Source organism: Pogoniulus pusillus, chromosome 12 (assembly GCF_015220805.1).
Source record: "Pogoniulus pusillus isolate bPogPus1 chromosome 12, bPogPus1.pri, whole genome shotgun sequence".
NCBI lineage: Eukaryota > Metazoa > Chordata > Aves > Piciformes > Lybiidae > Pogoniulus > Pogoniulus pusillus.
The window spans coordinates 33,720,244-33,735,655 of record NC_087275.1 but is presented as its reverse complement, the minus strand read 5'-3'; the positions used below and the strand labels follow the sequence as shown (position 1 = coordinate 33,735,655).

Below are 15,412 nucleotides of genomic sequence, written 5' to 3'. Positions count from 1 at the left end.
GTCTGGCTGCTCTCAGCCACTCCGACCCCAGCCTGTATCTCTGCATGGGGTTGTTGTGGCCAAAGTGCAGCACCCTGCACTTGGAGCTATTGAATGCCATCCCATTGGCCTCTGCCCATCTGTGCAGGCGGTCAAGGTCCTGCTGCAGAGCCCTTCTGCCCTCCAACTCAGTCACATCTGCCCCCAGCTTTGTGTCATCTGCAAACTTGCTGATGACTGACTCGAAGCCCTCATCCAGATCATCTATGAAGATGTTAAAGAGGATGGGGCCCAGCACTGATCCCTGAGGGACACCACTAGTGACTGGCCGCCAGCTGGATGTGGCACCATGGCTCTGTGGGGGTTTCAAAGAGGTAGGGCTCTGTGGCTCCTTCTGCCCTCTTGCTTGCTGTGAATTAGCTGGTAATTGGCAGAGGAGTCCTGCGTCTTCTGTTGGTTTGTCTATTTATCTTTGAGGCTTAGCAGAGACAAAGATGATTAAAAGAGCCTGGGAAAGCCTTTCGATGCTGCCATTTGTCTCCAATACTGTTGTTTAATCACCAGTTTCCCTCTGGCAGTTGTGCTGTTTATGCTTTGGGGGCTTTGACTGGCATTTTCCTGCGGCTGGGGTGCGACTCCTGCAGAAGCCTTCTCGGACAGCCTCATCTAACAATTGCTGTGGGGGCGTTATTGAAAGTCAAATGTTATCAGCTGAGAAAGCCAAACAGTTCCAGGCCAGTGGCGTTGTAGCGCCAGGATGTCTAACAGTGGTGTGCACCAGGCTGCAGGTGCTGATGTCACTGATTCAATCGATTTGCCTTTGGAATGGAACCTTCCTGCTCTCTAATCCTTGCTTTTAAATATCCTAACAATCAAAATAATCCTGTCGAGATGACAGTCCTGGGCTCCTCCATTGCAGAGAGCTGTTGAGGTGCTGGAAGCTGTCCAGAGCAGGGCAGCAAGGCTGGGGAGGGGCCTGGAGCACAGCCCTGTGAGGAGAGGCTGAGGGAGCTGGGGGGGTGCAGCCTGCAGCAGAAGAGGCTCAGGGCAGAGCTCATTGCTGCCTGCAGCTGCCTGCAGGGAGGCTGTAGCCAGGTGGGGTTGGGCTCTGCTGCCAGGCAAGCAACAATAGAACAAGGGGACAGAGGCTCAAGCTGTGCCAGGGCAGGTCTAGGCTGGATGTGAGGAGGAAGTTCCTGGCAGAGAGAATGATTGGCACTGGAATGGGCTGCCCAGGGAGGTTGTAGAGTCACCGTGGCTGGAGGTGTTGCAGCCAAGCCTGGCTGGGGCACTTAGTGCCATGGTCTGGTTGACTGGATAGGGCTGGGGGATAGGCTAGACTGGATGAGCTTGGAGGTTTCTTCTGACCTGGTTGATTCTGTGATTCTATGATACTGTATTGTTGGAAACAAATGTTTGCTGAAACTGAAAGCTTCAGTCTTGGGCTCTACTTAAAGGGGTGGCTATGCTTTAGTTTGGCAAGTCAGGACACAAGGCCTTGAGAATGTTCTCCTGCTTTAAAACATTGCATTTCAGGCCCCCAGCAGAATCAGGCTCAGTGGTTTCAAGGGAAAGCCTAATCAGTTTTGCCCAACAAGGTGGAAGGCAGTCACTTAGTGCCAATTTCCCTGCAATGTAGAAATGGTGATAATAAAACTGTTAACAAAGGGGGAGAAAGGAAGAAAATAAAGAGAGAAAAAAAGAAATAGCATGAATGCAAACAGCATTACTCAGACTTCTTTGTTCTGCTGGAGTAGTCTAAATTTCAAAGCCACCTCCCACACGCACACTTATATATAACATTTTGCAATACAATACTTCCTCAGCTGCTGTGTTCATTGTCACATCATTTATCCCTAGATATGGAGCATTTTGCTGCAGAAAGCAGAACCGCAGCAGTGTTTTTCTGCTCCAGTGACTCATTCTGGGTGCCAAAAGAAAGACCTGAAAGACTTTAAAAGAGAGGCACAAGCAAAGGGAAAGGGATAAAGACAGAGGCAGATGAATGTCAAATACTTGGGCTATGTGCAGGATGTCAGGAACTGGCCTCGCATTTGTCCTTTGAATGCTAATTCTTGGCGTGACTGTAGCAGACACAGCACACTGCAGGTAGCATCCTCTCCATCACCCTTCCAGTCGATTGTATGGGGTTTGGTTTGGTTTCAGAACCCACACTAGGAAGTGTTTGTTCAATCAACTATGGAGATCATAGCCCCAAACTGTGACAAGCCTTTCTTGGAGACTCTGCAGAGGGAGAGGCTTACCCTGCTGACTGCACACCCTTGGCTGCTGCAGAGGTCACGCTCACTTCAGAGAAGCCCCAGTGAAGCACTGGCTGCTGAAGCGCAGTGGCAGCTGAACACTGGCTGTTTTTCAGCAGCAATGTGCGAAGTCTCCTCTCAAACAAGGACACTGGCAGGTGTGGTAGAGAAAATGGAAATACTGTCAGGTGCCTGGGGGCCCAGCAAGGCATAGTTGTTCTTACCAGTCTCACTTGAGCCTCCAGTCAAGCTCCCTCTGTCCATAGGCCCAGGAATATCCTAGTTTGGGCTGTGCCCAGACAGATCTCCTGTATGAACCTTGGACCAATGTTTTAGCAAGCCCTAAAACCATCCTGCTGTCCCCAGCAGAAGGAGGACACAGAGCTACTGGAGTTCAAAGGAGGCCACAAAGATGATCCAAGAGCTGGAGCACCTCTGCTATGAGGACAGGTTGAAGGAGATGGGAGTGTCCAGCCTGGAGGAGACTCCAGGGGGACCTTAGAGCTGCCTTCCGATATCTGAAGGGAGCCTGTGTGCCTCACACGAAACACATGTGCAAAACAAATACCTTGGCTGCAACTTCTTAAGAATCTAATGAAGCTTCTATACTTGACCTTAGATTTTCTGACAAACAGCTCACTGAAGTTCACTTCTGATCAATGTCGCTGTCATTCCTAGGCTTATCTTCATTCACAAGGGATGGCAGAACCTCCTCTCTTTGTTCCTACCCTTAGGTAATGGCACCATAACCATGATGTGTGGGCAGGGACTGTTTCATGCAAGACCACAGCTGATTACATTGCAAAATGCACCATAGCATTCACATCACTCCTTTGGTTCCTCTAAGACAAGCAAGGGCACACGATGCTACATTGGCATCCGAGGAAGATGGATGCTATGGTAACCTGCCACATGAAGCACACCTAGGAAGCCTCCTTATTTGTGGCAGATGGGAACCAAGTGAAGTCTCCCTCAAAACACAGTCTCCACATAAACATGAACTGAAACCTTGAGACAGTGTGCAGCTGCACTGCAGGACCTCAGCTCCACAGTTCACAGGTTCCAGGTTAAAAAAAAACCCAAACTTGTGGCTAAACTGAGACAGAGGAGGAATACTCAGCACCTAACAGGGCAGACTCAGCAGGGCCAGGAAGGTGACTTCCAATAAGTGGAAGTAGCTGCAGACTTCCCTACGTAGTTATTTTACCTGCTTTCAAGGGTAATGCCAGTCTGAGCATTTTAATTCACAGCTGTGTATGACTTTACAACCTCAAACCACTTTATTTTCCTTGCAGCACCTGTAATTTCCTGTCAAAAGGAGACGTGAAGAGCTTGAGTCCCTTCTGCTCTGCAGCAGCATGTGTTAGAACCCCAAACCACCTCTTCTGTTCTACCAGACCACAGAGGTGATGAGATGCTGTTTAACTTGTCCCAGCCCCTAGCCAGGCCCTTCCCATTCAGATGCTACACCTATGAATGACGAGCTCCAGAACTCCAAGAAAGCTTTGGTCTACTTCACAGTCCCTGTACTGAGATGCAGAGCATGGAGCCAAGCAGCCACCAGTCCAGGCAAGCAGGAGCTGCCCGCGCGTGTCTGCGCGCTTTGGCCACTCACAGGCCTGCCTGAGCGCTGTGCCCTTCATAGGATCAGGGTTGGAAGGGACCACAAGGATCATCCAGTCCCAATGCCCCTGTCCTACATCAGACTGCCCACAGCCCCAGCCAGCCTGGCCTCAAACACCTCCAGCCATGGGGCCTCAACCACCTCCCTGGGCAACCCCTGCCAGCCTCTCACCACTCTCCTGCTCAACAACTTCCTCCTCACCTCCAGCCTCACTCTCCCCACCTCCAGCTTTGCTCCATTCCCCCCACTCCTGACACTCCCTCACAGCCTCAAAAGTCCCTCCTCAGCTTTTTTGGAGCCCCCTTCAGATGCTGGAAGGCCACAAGAAGGTCCCCTGGGAGCCTCCTCTGCTCCAGCCTGCACAGCCCCAACTCTTTCAGGCTGTGCTCACAGCAGAGCTGCTGCAGCCTCTCAGCATCCTCCTGGCCCTGCTCTGGACACTCTGCAGCATCTCCACAGCCCTCTTGTCCCAGGGGCTCCAGAGCTGGATGCAGGACTCCAGGTGAGGTCTCAGCAGAGTGCAGCAGAGGAGGAGAATCCCCTCCCTGGCCCTGCTGGCCACACTGCTGCTGCTGCAGCCCAGGCTCTGCTTGGCTTTCTGGGCTGCAAGTGCACACTGCTGGCTGCTGCTGAGCTTCTCCTCCAGCAGCACCCCCAAGTGCCTCTCCTCAGGGCTGCTCTTCAGCAACTCACTGCCCAGTCTAGATTTGTGCTTGGGATTGCCTCAACCCAGCTGCAGGACCTTGCCCTTGGTCTTGTTGAACCTCATGAGGTTGGCTTGTGCCCACCTCTGCAGCCTCTGCTGCTCTCTTCCAAACCCAAGTCCAGTGCACTGGAAGTACTGGCCAGCACTTCAGGCTGGGGCACTGGCATCTAGGCTATCTATGTAAGAGCAGTCAGGGAGTATGGTCTGAGCAGGAGAAGCACACCCAGTTCCCTCATCAGGAGCCAAGGTGCTTACAAACCCTGATCCTCTAATGTCTTCAGCCCCTGGAGATGCAGCAGGCAGAGCAATGTGTTAAACCTCACCAGTGGTTATCAATATGTGCAGGATGAGTGACAGGAGGCTGGAGCCAGGCTCTGCTGGGCAATGCCCAGTGACAGCACAAGGGGCACTGGTGGGAGCTGAGGCATAGGACCTTCCATGGAAACATGAGGAGGAATTTTTTCACTGTGAGGGTGATGGAACTCTGGAACAGGCTGCCCTCAGCTATTGATAAACATTGATTTGATCCCCTCTCAGTCTTCTCTTCTCCAGACTAAGCAGCCCCAGGTCCCTCAGCCTCTCCTCATCAGGCAGTGGTCCAGTCCCCTCATCTTCCTCGTAGCCCTCTGCTGGACCCTCTCTAGCAGATCTCTGTCCCTCTTCAACTGGTGAGCCCTGAACTGAAGGCAGTGCTCCAGATAGGGTCTCACCAGGGCAGAGTAGACTGTTCATTGCAGCTGGCAATGCCTTACAAACAGAGCCACAACTTTTAGTGGGATAGTGATGGAAAACTAGAAAATTCTTCTTTGCTCTGCTCTCCTGAGGGATAAGAGGGGAGGAGTTCCTCATGAATGGAAGTATTTACACCTACTCTGTTTCCAGAGTAGCTCACACTAATAGATGCCCTTAATCTGTGGCAGAGTCCAAACGTTAGCCTGAGCCCTGCCCAATAGCCAGCAGGGAGAGGTTGGCTGTGATGGGGATGCTTTGTGCCTGGCTCACAGGCTGCTGGGCTCTTTGGAAGCCTCCTCACCACCTGCCCTCTGCTGAAGCAGCTCTGAGCCTTTCTTCTCTCTCAACCAACTCACTGATTCCCACAACAGGAAGCAAGTTGAATCAATCTGGGGTCCATCTTGCCTCCCCCACCTCATCCCTACCCATGTAGCTACCACTGTTTGCTGCTTTGTCTTCACAGCCAGGCCCCTTCCCCAGTCTTTCCAGCCTGTCCCCCTGCTCCCTGCTGAGCACAGGCTCAGTTCCAGGTCTGAGGAGACCAGTACAAAAGCTTTCCAAGGGGAAACACAGAGGGATCAGGAATTCCTGCAAAGGACACTGACAGGCTCTCTCCAGCCAGCTCCTACAACTTACAGAACACATCTGCCCTTCTCCTTGGGCTTCTCCCTCTAAAACAACCTGCAGCAGCTGTTTGGCGTTTCGGCTCAGTACTACTCAGAGACACAACTGGTTTAGTTTCTAGTAGTGAGTCTCTAACACTTTCAAAGCCTTTTTTCATGTGACACCCCACCAGTATTCAACACCACAGAGGCTGTCCAACGTAGGGATTTTCTCTTTCTGAGGGGAAGGGACTGGCCTGGCCATGCTGCCAGCAGAAGAGCTGCCTGCCTGCCACTTTTTTTTTTCCTATGCAAAAGCCTGCAGAAGATAAATGATGGCAAAGCTTTGGTTGGAGCCACTCCAGCATATTCCAGGACCATCCCAGCAGGATCCCAGTCAGCGCTGAGTAAGGACATAGTCATACCACTGCATTTCCTAGTGTTGCTTTTAACAGCTGAGATTTGAAGTCTCCTGCAATTCAGCAGAGTGCAAATAAATAGCAGAGTTGTTGCTGCAGCCACAGTGGGCTACAGACTGGAAAGAACTGGGTTTGGGGAGGTATGTTCTCTCTTGGAGGAGATGATGTTCCTGAGAAAAGTAGATCAGTTTTGGAGAGAGAGACCCTTTAGGAGTGGAATGCTGACAGCAGGCAGCACAACCTAATGAACCAGCAGCAGCAAACAGAGGGGCTTGTGGAGCACTTCTCCCTTTCCTTGAGGTTCTCTGCTCTCACCCCATCATCCTGCAGCTATGACCCAGAAGGGCTCTAGTCCCTGTCTCAGTATCTCAGCTTTCAACTGATCTGAGCCCATGAAGGTGAAAGCAGGGAGGTGGTGCCGAGGACATGCAAGAGGCAGATGGAAAGGTGAACTGAAGCACAGGGGTCTCTGTCTTTCCTCGGTCTTTGTTTCTTGCAGTGCCACTGAATGCAAGGGTGGCAATAATCCTATATCCTGACTCCCTTCCCTGGCTTTGGAGAGAGACTGCTGTAAAGGGATGGCCACAGGGTGGCAAGGGTGCCCCAGAGAAGATGCTCAGGTGCAACTGCAAGCTGTCAAGAAAGGAGCTGGAAGACACTCTCACTGGGGCAAAAGACCCCTAGCTGCACGTGCACCCTTTATCTGACCCTCCCTCTTCCCCTGATTCCCATCTCAGATGGAGTTAGGATGGCTAGAAGGAGAAAAGTTCTCTGGCTGGACACAGTTGGTGGCATGGCAAAGACAAGTGAAGAGGGCAGATGTGTACCTGCCAGTCTGGAGTCTGTTCATGCATGTGAGTCAGGATAAGCTGCCTCTTGCTTTCAGCTGTGAGTGTATGATCAGCTCTAAGGAAAAACAATTCTCTCTGCCTCTGCTTCTCCACCCTCACATTAGAAATTTTCTTTGTCCTTCCTCAAATTGCTTTGCTTGGTAGTTCAGAGCACATTGATTTTAGTCAAAGTTGACTCAGTCCTCATCTGACATGCATGAAAATAATTTCACTCCATTTAATAATGATAAAAAGGTAAATAGCATATTCCTAACCACTAGCAGCTACCAGCTCAGTTCAGAGGAGTGGGCTAAATTCCCTTACCAAGACCCTTCTCTTGTAAAGGCAGCACCAGTTCCACCCTGGTATCTTCCCAACTTTCTACCCTGAGGACAGAAGATGTTCAGTCATTTTCTGCCCAAGAGCTGGGTGTTTGCCCCGAGTATGGAAACTCTCAGAAAAGACTTCAGAGACAGTCCTGTGCGGCAGAAAGGGTTAAAACATCTCTGCCAGCTGAGCTCCTGAGTGCTCTTCCTCCAACCCTTTCATCGAGGTAACACAGCTGGGTGCTGTCCTGGCTATGTGCAGGGCCCTCACTCCCTTTCCACCCCAGGGAGTGCTTCCTCTGGGCTCCATGTGGAACATTGGAGTTCAGGCAGTAGAAGCTGGCTGAACTGCAGGAAGCAAAACAGGAACTTCAGGGTAGGGATTTATTTTGGCTATACGTCAGAGAAAGACTTGCAGTACACCTGAAAGCATGTCTCATGGCCAGGCATGCTCAGCTGCCCTGCCCAAGTCCCCACACAGAGGAGAATCAGCAGCAGAGGCTGGGTTTGTCTTTGCCCTGAGAGGGGGCAGAGGGCAGCTCGACTCTTCTTTCTGGGGTTCATTAGGGCTGCACATTGATAAAAGAACTCCTCTCTGCTGTTGTCTGAACAGTTCTGAGGAGGCACAAATCTGCTTAACAGAGGTGAGTGGTGCAGGTCAGAGTGCCCATGTGAAATCCTGCCCCCAGAGTTTTCTTCCTCAGTGCTTGTGATGGCTCCCACCAGTCTCAGCCACGCGAGCTCAGCAGCTCCTCTGGTTTGTTTGCACAACTTGATGAAAGTCACAATCAAAACTGGTAAGACCTCTGCCCTGAGGGCAGGGAGGGGGCCTGGCATCGAGGGAAATACTGTTCTCTTTCTCCAAAAGACATGGGCCACCGATTGTTCTTGTGCTTTGAAACACTGTCCTCTGCTCAGGAGCTTTTAATTGCTGTAATCTCAACCTCAATTTCTTTTCTCATGCCAGCTACCTGCAGTAGCCTCCTAAAGTACTTCATGCAAGTGGGCAGCACTGACGCCTTACAGAGGCTAAAAATATTTGCTCTCTAAATGCCATGGTAGTTTCTATCCATAAGAGGATTAATTAAACCATGGCTGTGAATATACAGATATGGTGAGCACCAACCACAGAGCACACACGGAGTGAAATGAATTAATGCCTCCAGACAGCTGTGCACTCATCTACCAGCAAACTGCTGCACCCAGGCCCTGTTCAGCTGATTCTGAAGGAGGTGCAGGGTATCTCACCCCAGTTTTGGGTCCTTTTAGGCAGGATTGAGTTCTAGCACGCAGGACAGCAGGGAGTACTGCAGACTTACTCTGCCTTAGCAGCCCCAGAGATGCCAAGAGATGTCTGTCAGGGACTCCCCACACAGCATGCAAGAGGCTGCACCTGCCTGGGGAGGTTTAACCCACACTTCACTGAAGACTATTGCAGATGGTTTTACAAGGCAGTAGTGCAGGACTGAGGGTGTCACCAGCTGCTGCAGGGAGGACAGTGTCTTTGCAACCTTCTGATGCCAGTGTGCTGCTTGTTTGTTTTCTCCCTGAGGTGTTCATGCAGTAGCAGTCTGGCCAGAGCAGAGAACAGAGCTGTCTCACCTAGGTGTCAGCTTAAGGCTGTTTCTCACTTGAATGGGTTTCAAGCCCACAAATAACCTCCTGTGATGCAGAGCCTAGTATGGGTCTAAGGTACATCCAGAGCTAGTGAAGCTCAGGCTCCGTATACCAGGGCAAGTCAGGAGTATCGGTATTGGCGAGAAACTGTTTCAGTAATCTGAGATTCCCTTCCCTTAAAAAGAGCAAAGTGGGCCACAAATAGACTGCTAGAAAAAGCAATAAGAGCCAAGGTGATTTTGTGCTTCCATTAAAAGAAGAGTTCTGCCATTAAAGACCAAATGTACTCAAGAGGTCTTCAGCTGGCAAATCAGCCAGAGGATTTGTGCTGGTTTAAAGGAAATGGAGACTTAGCCTCCTCTCTGAAAAACAAATGTCAGTCATGTGGTGTGTTCCTGCTCCATGCATGTGAGAGGTCCAAGGAGCTGACACTGCTGCAGTTTATTCACAAAGCCCAGCTGCTGGTGTGCTGCAGGATTTTAGCCTCTCCCCACCCAGCCTGGAGGGCACACTGAAGCACAGGGCTCAAGTCAATTATTAGACTCCGAGACACACTTGTAACTCACTTGTCACTCACGGAACTTGAAACACACTTACACCAAAGCAAGCAAATAAAACATGACTCCAGTGAGTAAGAAGCTCTGTCATTATGTACTAGACTCAAGCACTGGGCTTCTGCACAGGGACGGCTCCTGAGACAGGCTAACAAGTGCTCTGGACAGCCTGGTCTAGTGTGAGGTGTCCCTGCCTGTGGCAGGGGGCTTGGAACTAGATGGTCCTTGTGATCTCTTCCAACCCTGACTGATTCTATGATTTGCCTCTTCCACCTTCAGCTATGCAGAATCACAGCAGCATCCACAGCTGTCTGAAATCTACTATGTGAACAAATGCGATTCAGAGCTCTCACAGAGGAAAGAGCATCAGAGCAGTGCTCTGTACACAGATGGGAAAATACCTCTGGTATGTGACCCAAATGATGTGATAAAGCCAACATGGGCCACAGGCAGTGTGCGACACGACCGCTTTATAGGCAGGATGGTTTGATGCAATGAGTTGGTGACAATCCATTGCTGCAGTGCTTAGACCACTTTGTCTAGCAGGGCTTGCACTGAGGAAATGGCAAACTAGTATCAGCCCTTCTCCCTGATTTCCTCCTAGAACACACAGGGCTGTGTGTTCACATGCTGAGAATGGAGGTTGTTTAAATTCACTGTGAAGTTATACACTCAGTGTGCAGTCCTGGGGCCCCCAGCACAAGCAGGATATGGAAGTGTTGGAGGCAGTGCAGAGGAGGCCACCAAGGTGCTGAGAGGGCTGCAGCAGCTCTGCTCTGAGGCCAGGCTGAGAGAGTTGGGGCTGTGCAGGCTGGAGAAGACAAAGATTAGAGTGGCCTTGCAGGATCTGAAGGGGGCTCCAGGAGGGCTGCTGAGGGACTACTGACAAGGTCTGGGAACGACAGGAGAAGGAATGGGTTTGAACTGGCAGAGGGGACACTGAAACTGAATGTTAGGAAGTTCTTTGCAGGAAGGGTGGTGAGACACTGGCACAGGTTGCCCAGGGAGGTGTTCAGGACCAGGTTGGATGAGACCTTGAGCAACCTGTTCTAGTGGGAGGTGTCCCTGCCTATGCTGGGGGGATGGGGGTTTAGAACTGGCTGAGCTTTGAGGTCCCCTCCATCCCCTAAACCATTCTGTCATTCTGTGATCTACTGTTTCAATTATTTCTACTTGGTGCATAATCATTTTTCTCTTCTAATTTACAGCTCCAAGAGTCAAACTGAGTCCTTGTCATCGTGCAGTTCTTTGCCTGTAACACTGGCACTGAAGATGGAATTATGCCCTGTGGGCATCACTACTGTCTCTATACATGCCTTAGGATCACGTCCTGGAACCTATTTGTCTTACAGATTAACACAAGACTGTAATGAAACAAAGCTTTGGATGCCACCTCACCTCCTCCACAATTCATTTTCTCTAATCCTGCATGAGAAAAGGGAAGTGAATGAAAAAAATAATCTCTTTTCCTGAACACTACAGGTTTGACCTTAATCACACCAAAACAGTAGCTGTAGGTGAGAAGATTCCTATATAGCTACTTGTCTGGAACAGTAGAATGGAGCTCACTGGTGTGGACATTTCTGCATCAGGATGCAGTTTGTTATCTGTCAATATGTGTGTTTGACTTATGGCACACCACTGCAGATGTCTGACCCTCAGCTAGCTTGGCCCTTGTGGCCAAGAGGGCCAATGGGATCCTGGGGTGTATTAGGAGGAGTGTGTGCAGCAGATCAAGGGAGGTTCTCCTCCTCCTCTACTCTGCCCTGGTGAGACCCCATCTTGAATACTGTGTTCAGTTTTGGGCTCCCCAGTTTAAGAGGGACAGGGATCTGCTGGAGAGGGTCCAGTGAGAGCTATAAGGATGATGAGGGGACTGGTATGGCTTATGAGGAGAGGCTGAGAGACCTGGGGCTGTTTAGTCTGGAGAAGAGAAGACAGAGGGGATTTGATAAACGTTTATAATATCTGAGGACCGGCCAGGGGAGGGAGGGGGGGACAGGCTCTGCTCACTGCTCCCTGGGACAGGACAAGCAGCAATGGATGGAAGCTGCAGCACAGGAGGTTCCAGCTCAGCACAAGGGGGAACTTGCCTGGCAGGGTCCCAGAGCCCTGGCACAGGCTGCCCAGAGAGGCTGTGGGGTCTCCTTCTCTGGAGCCTTTCCAGGCCTGTCTGGATGTGTTCCTCTGTGCTAGATAGGATTGTCCTGCTCTGGCAGGGGGGTTGGACTCAATCTCCTTGGGTCCCTTCCAACCCCTAACATCCTGTGAACCACTCTGGCTTCCCTTGCTGGCATTTAAACAAAAGAACAGGCCCATGCGATCTACCTTTGAATACCTTTAAAACTCTTGTGGCATTGCAGTAGCAGAAGTAGGAATTAGTATTGACAAAGCTAAAAAGGAAATAGTTCAAAACTAGGCAAAACCAGAGGAAAGTGAGCACCAGTCACCAGAAACAAAAATCCTGGGAGGGTGTAGAAAGACATCAGAGCAAACGAAGGGCAGTAGAATTAACACCGAGAGGAGCAGCAGGATCACAAACAATAGGCTGAGGGTCACTGGGCACTTCCAAAGCAAATGGATGTGCATCCAGCCCGGTGCCAGACCCTGCTGCTGGGGACCACATCTGCAGGCTGTGCAGTGTGCCACGGGTGATGCTGACAAGGGCTGACAACAGAGCACCAGCTACCCAGAGCTGTGGAGAAAAGGTGACTACGACAGCTGAGGCTATAAACAGAGCAGAGCAGGAGGAGGAAGAAAGCTATAATGAGAGTTTCCACGGCAGCACAGCTAATTCTGCTGCATTTAAAGACATTCTAATGGCACAGTGAGGAAGATGATTGAAGGCTGAAGAAAACATCACGTGAGAGAGACAAAGGGAGCTCGATCTGCTCAGTTTAAAAAATTAAAAGGTTGCTCAGTTTCTCTCCAGGATTTCTTGAATGCGAGCGGTGGCAGCGTGCGGAAAGCATTCGCAGCCTGGCTCAGGAGCACACGGGAGGAGCAGCAGCTGGAGGGTAAAGCTTCAGCTTCTCTGGAGTCCTCAGGCGCTCAAAGCATTTCCCTTTAGAGTCTGTGTGGGTAGCTATTGAAATACACTTCAAAAACCTCACTTGCAGAGAAAGTCTGCACACTTTCCAGACGTGCTTAAGCCAAATACAGAGCATTTGTGGAGCACAACTGTAGCAGCGATTGGATGCAAACCAGAGAGTTAACCTGGGAGGCCACATTGCCCCTCCTGGACCTGGAGAGAACAGAACTGTGGTTTCTGGGAGTCACTGAGCCACAGGAGCATAGAAACAACTGATCAAAGTCTGCTCCGATGACTTGAACCTTCATTTGCTGGCTACAATGAGCATCTCCGGAGGTCACTATGGGGCAGTTTGATTCTATTCTCCTCTGTCAGTGCTTCAGCTTGCTCTTGTGGTTGCACTGTGGTTTTAATTAGAGCATTTTTCTCTCTGAACTCTTAATATCATTGAAAGCTGAGAAGTGCTCAGTAAATGTTAGAGCTGGGTGGGTTTTCCCTTCTTTAGAGATTTTTGACATTTCTGATGTCTTCTAAATTAGAATGAAAATGAGGGAGGATAAAAGGTCACAAATCACAAATTCAGGGATTTTAAAGTCATGTCACTTGAACCATTTCCATAAATTCTATTTCCATGTGCTGATTTTTTAGGTTAACTTTTGATTTCCAATTAAAAAGGCAGCTTCAAACAAAAATCTTGTCCTGGAGACATCAGACAGTGGTGGCTGAAAGTCAACAGAAATGCTGTGGGAGGGTTTTGCAGTGAATAAGATGACAGCTCTGAAGCAGCCTGTGCAGAGATTCAGCAAGAGGCTATTTGTGTACAAGAAGCAAGCCCCAGACCTCGGCTGGGCTGCTCCGCCTGCTGAAGCCCAGCTCTGATGCACAGGGCACCACAGTTACTAACAGCACAGTTACTGTGCAGTTAACTGCAGTTACTATAGTGCACTAGACCCAGAGCAGTTAGTTAATAACTCTTCATTAGATCCTGTCTGGAAACAGCAGAACTTTGTTCAGCTGAAAAGATTTATTTTCGCTTCTCTCTTCAGAGTGTTTCACTGTCTTACATAAGAGCACCTTAAAACAGTATTAATGAAAGCTGCAGCGAGCGCTCAGGAGAGTGGGCAGTGCTGGCAAGGGTTTCACAGAGGGGCTGGGTGCTGCTTTTGGACTCTGCTGTGGTCAAAGCTGCTCTCAGGCTGCCCTGCCTCCTTTCCTCGACTAAGAGAGAAGCACATCTGACTTGGTAGTTTTCAGCTACTGTCTTTATAGGACTGACATTGCAAACACAAGAAAACTGCACATGATTCTGAAAGGAAAATTATTCATTGTGTTTTTTCCCATTGTAGGAAGATATTTTGTTAAATTTCATTTCTCTGGAGGACAGAAATGTTTTCAGTGCAAATTAGAATTGTTTTGTGGGGTTTTCTGCTTGAGGAAGAATGAGTTCAGAAGCCCTTCTGTTTTCTTTTTAGATCCCCTTCACCATTCATCCAGCACGCACCACAGGGACTCACCAGTGATGACAGGAGGAGGATCCCTCTGCCCAGCTGATGTTCTGGGTTTGGGGATAAAAGGGGAGAACAAGGTGTGGTGTACAAAAGGGGCTGGTATGGTGGAAAAGGGGAGGTGGTACTGAAAGTAGGGAGATGGTGAGGAAGAGGAGGGAGATGAAAAGAGGAAGATGGAGAGGAAAGAAAGGAGATGGAAAACAGAGGAGGAAGATGGATTTGGAAAGAAGAGGAAAGGAAGGAACTTTTCCAACCAAAGCAATTTCATGGCAACACAATACAACCCACCTGTGAGCTTCCAGGTCCACCAAACACTTCAGCTCACCACGAGAAGCAGAGAGCAGCAGCTAAACAGAGAGGAGCTCAGCCTGAGTAAGGAGGCCCAGCCAGCACCCATGGGTGATGTGACAGGGACTACTGAGTCTCTAACCTGCCTAACCGGGGGGCCACCAGGCCCCCCGGCCTTTGTCCCCTCCACCAGTCACCCAGTGTGCACCAGGGGCACTCACCTGTGATGCCAGGAGGAGGATCCTCTGCCCAGTTGGGCAAGCTTGGGGCTGCTGCCTTCCTGGGGCCATTATAAAGGGGAGTGGGCAGGGAGGGCAAAGTGGTCACACCTGGGGTGGGAGGAGACTCCAACAGCACCCAGGTGCTCTGGGTTTGGGGGATTAAAGGGGGGGGGGGGAAGGTGAGGTGTGGTGTGCAAAAGAGGAGATGGTGAGGAAGAGGATGGAGATGAAAAGGGGAAGATGGAGTGGAAGGAAAGGAGATGGAAAGAAAAGGAGAAAGATGGGGGAAGATGGATTTGGAAAGGAAATGAAGGAGGTGGTTGGAGAAGTGGGATTAAAAAAAAGGGCAAAAAGGCCATAAAAAGTAAAAAGGTGGTCCTGCTCTGGCAGGGGTGGGTGGACTGGGTGATCTCCTGAGGGCCCTTCCAGCTCCTAATATTCTGTGACTCCGTGATTCTGTTTTTCCTCTCAAAATTGTTGGGTTTGGTGGAGAAAAACTGAAACATAAATTTTTGGTTGTTGGAGAGATCTGATGTAATGTTAGGAAAAAAATCTTTACAGAGAAGGTGGTGAGACACAGGAACAGGTTTCCCAGGGAGGCTGTGGATGCTCTCTCCCTGGCGCTGTAGAAGGCCAGGCTGGATGAGGCTTTGAGTGGCCTGGGCTGGTGGGAGGTGTCCCTGCCCATGGCAGGGGATTGGCACTGGATGGTGT

General features: G+C 50.3%; 1 protein-coding gene and 1 long non-coding RNA gene across 8 annotated transcripts in view; both read right to left on the bottom strand.

The window, feature by feature from the left end:
* The window catches only part of GLRA2 (glycine receptor alpha 2), a 114,412-nt gene that overhangs the window by 45,563 nt on the left and 53,437 nt on the right, over positions 1-15,412 (bottom strand). The window lies entirely within an intron of this gene.
* Positions 12,904-14,536, bottom strand: LOC135179948 (uncharacterized). Its single transcript, XR_010304203.1, has 3 exons — positions 14,478-14,536; positions 14,196-14,236; positions 12,904-13,403 (listed from the first exon to the last, which is right to left on the bottom strand). It is a non-coding gene; the product is annotated as an uncharacterized LOC135179948 (long non-coding RNA).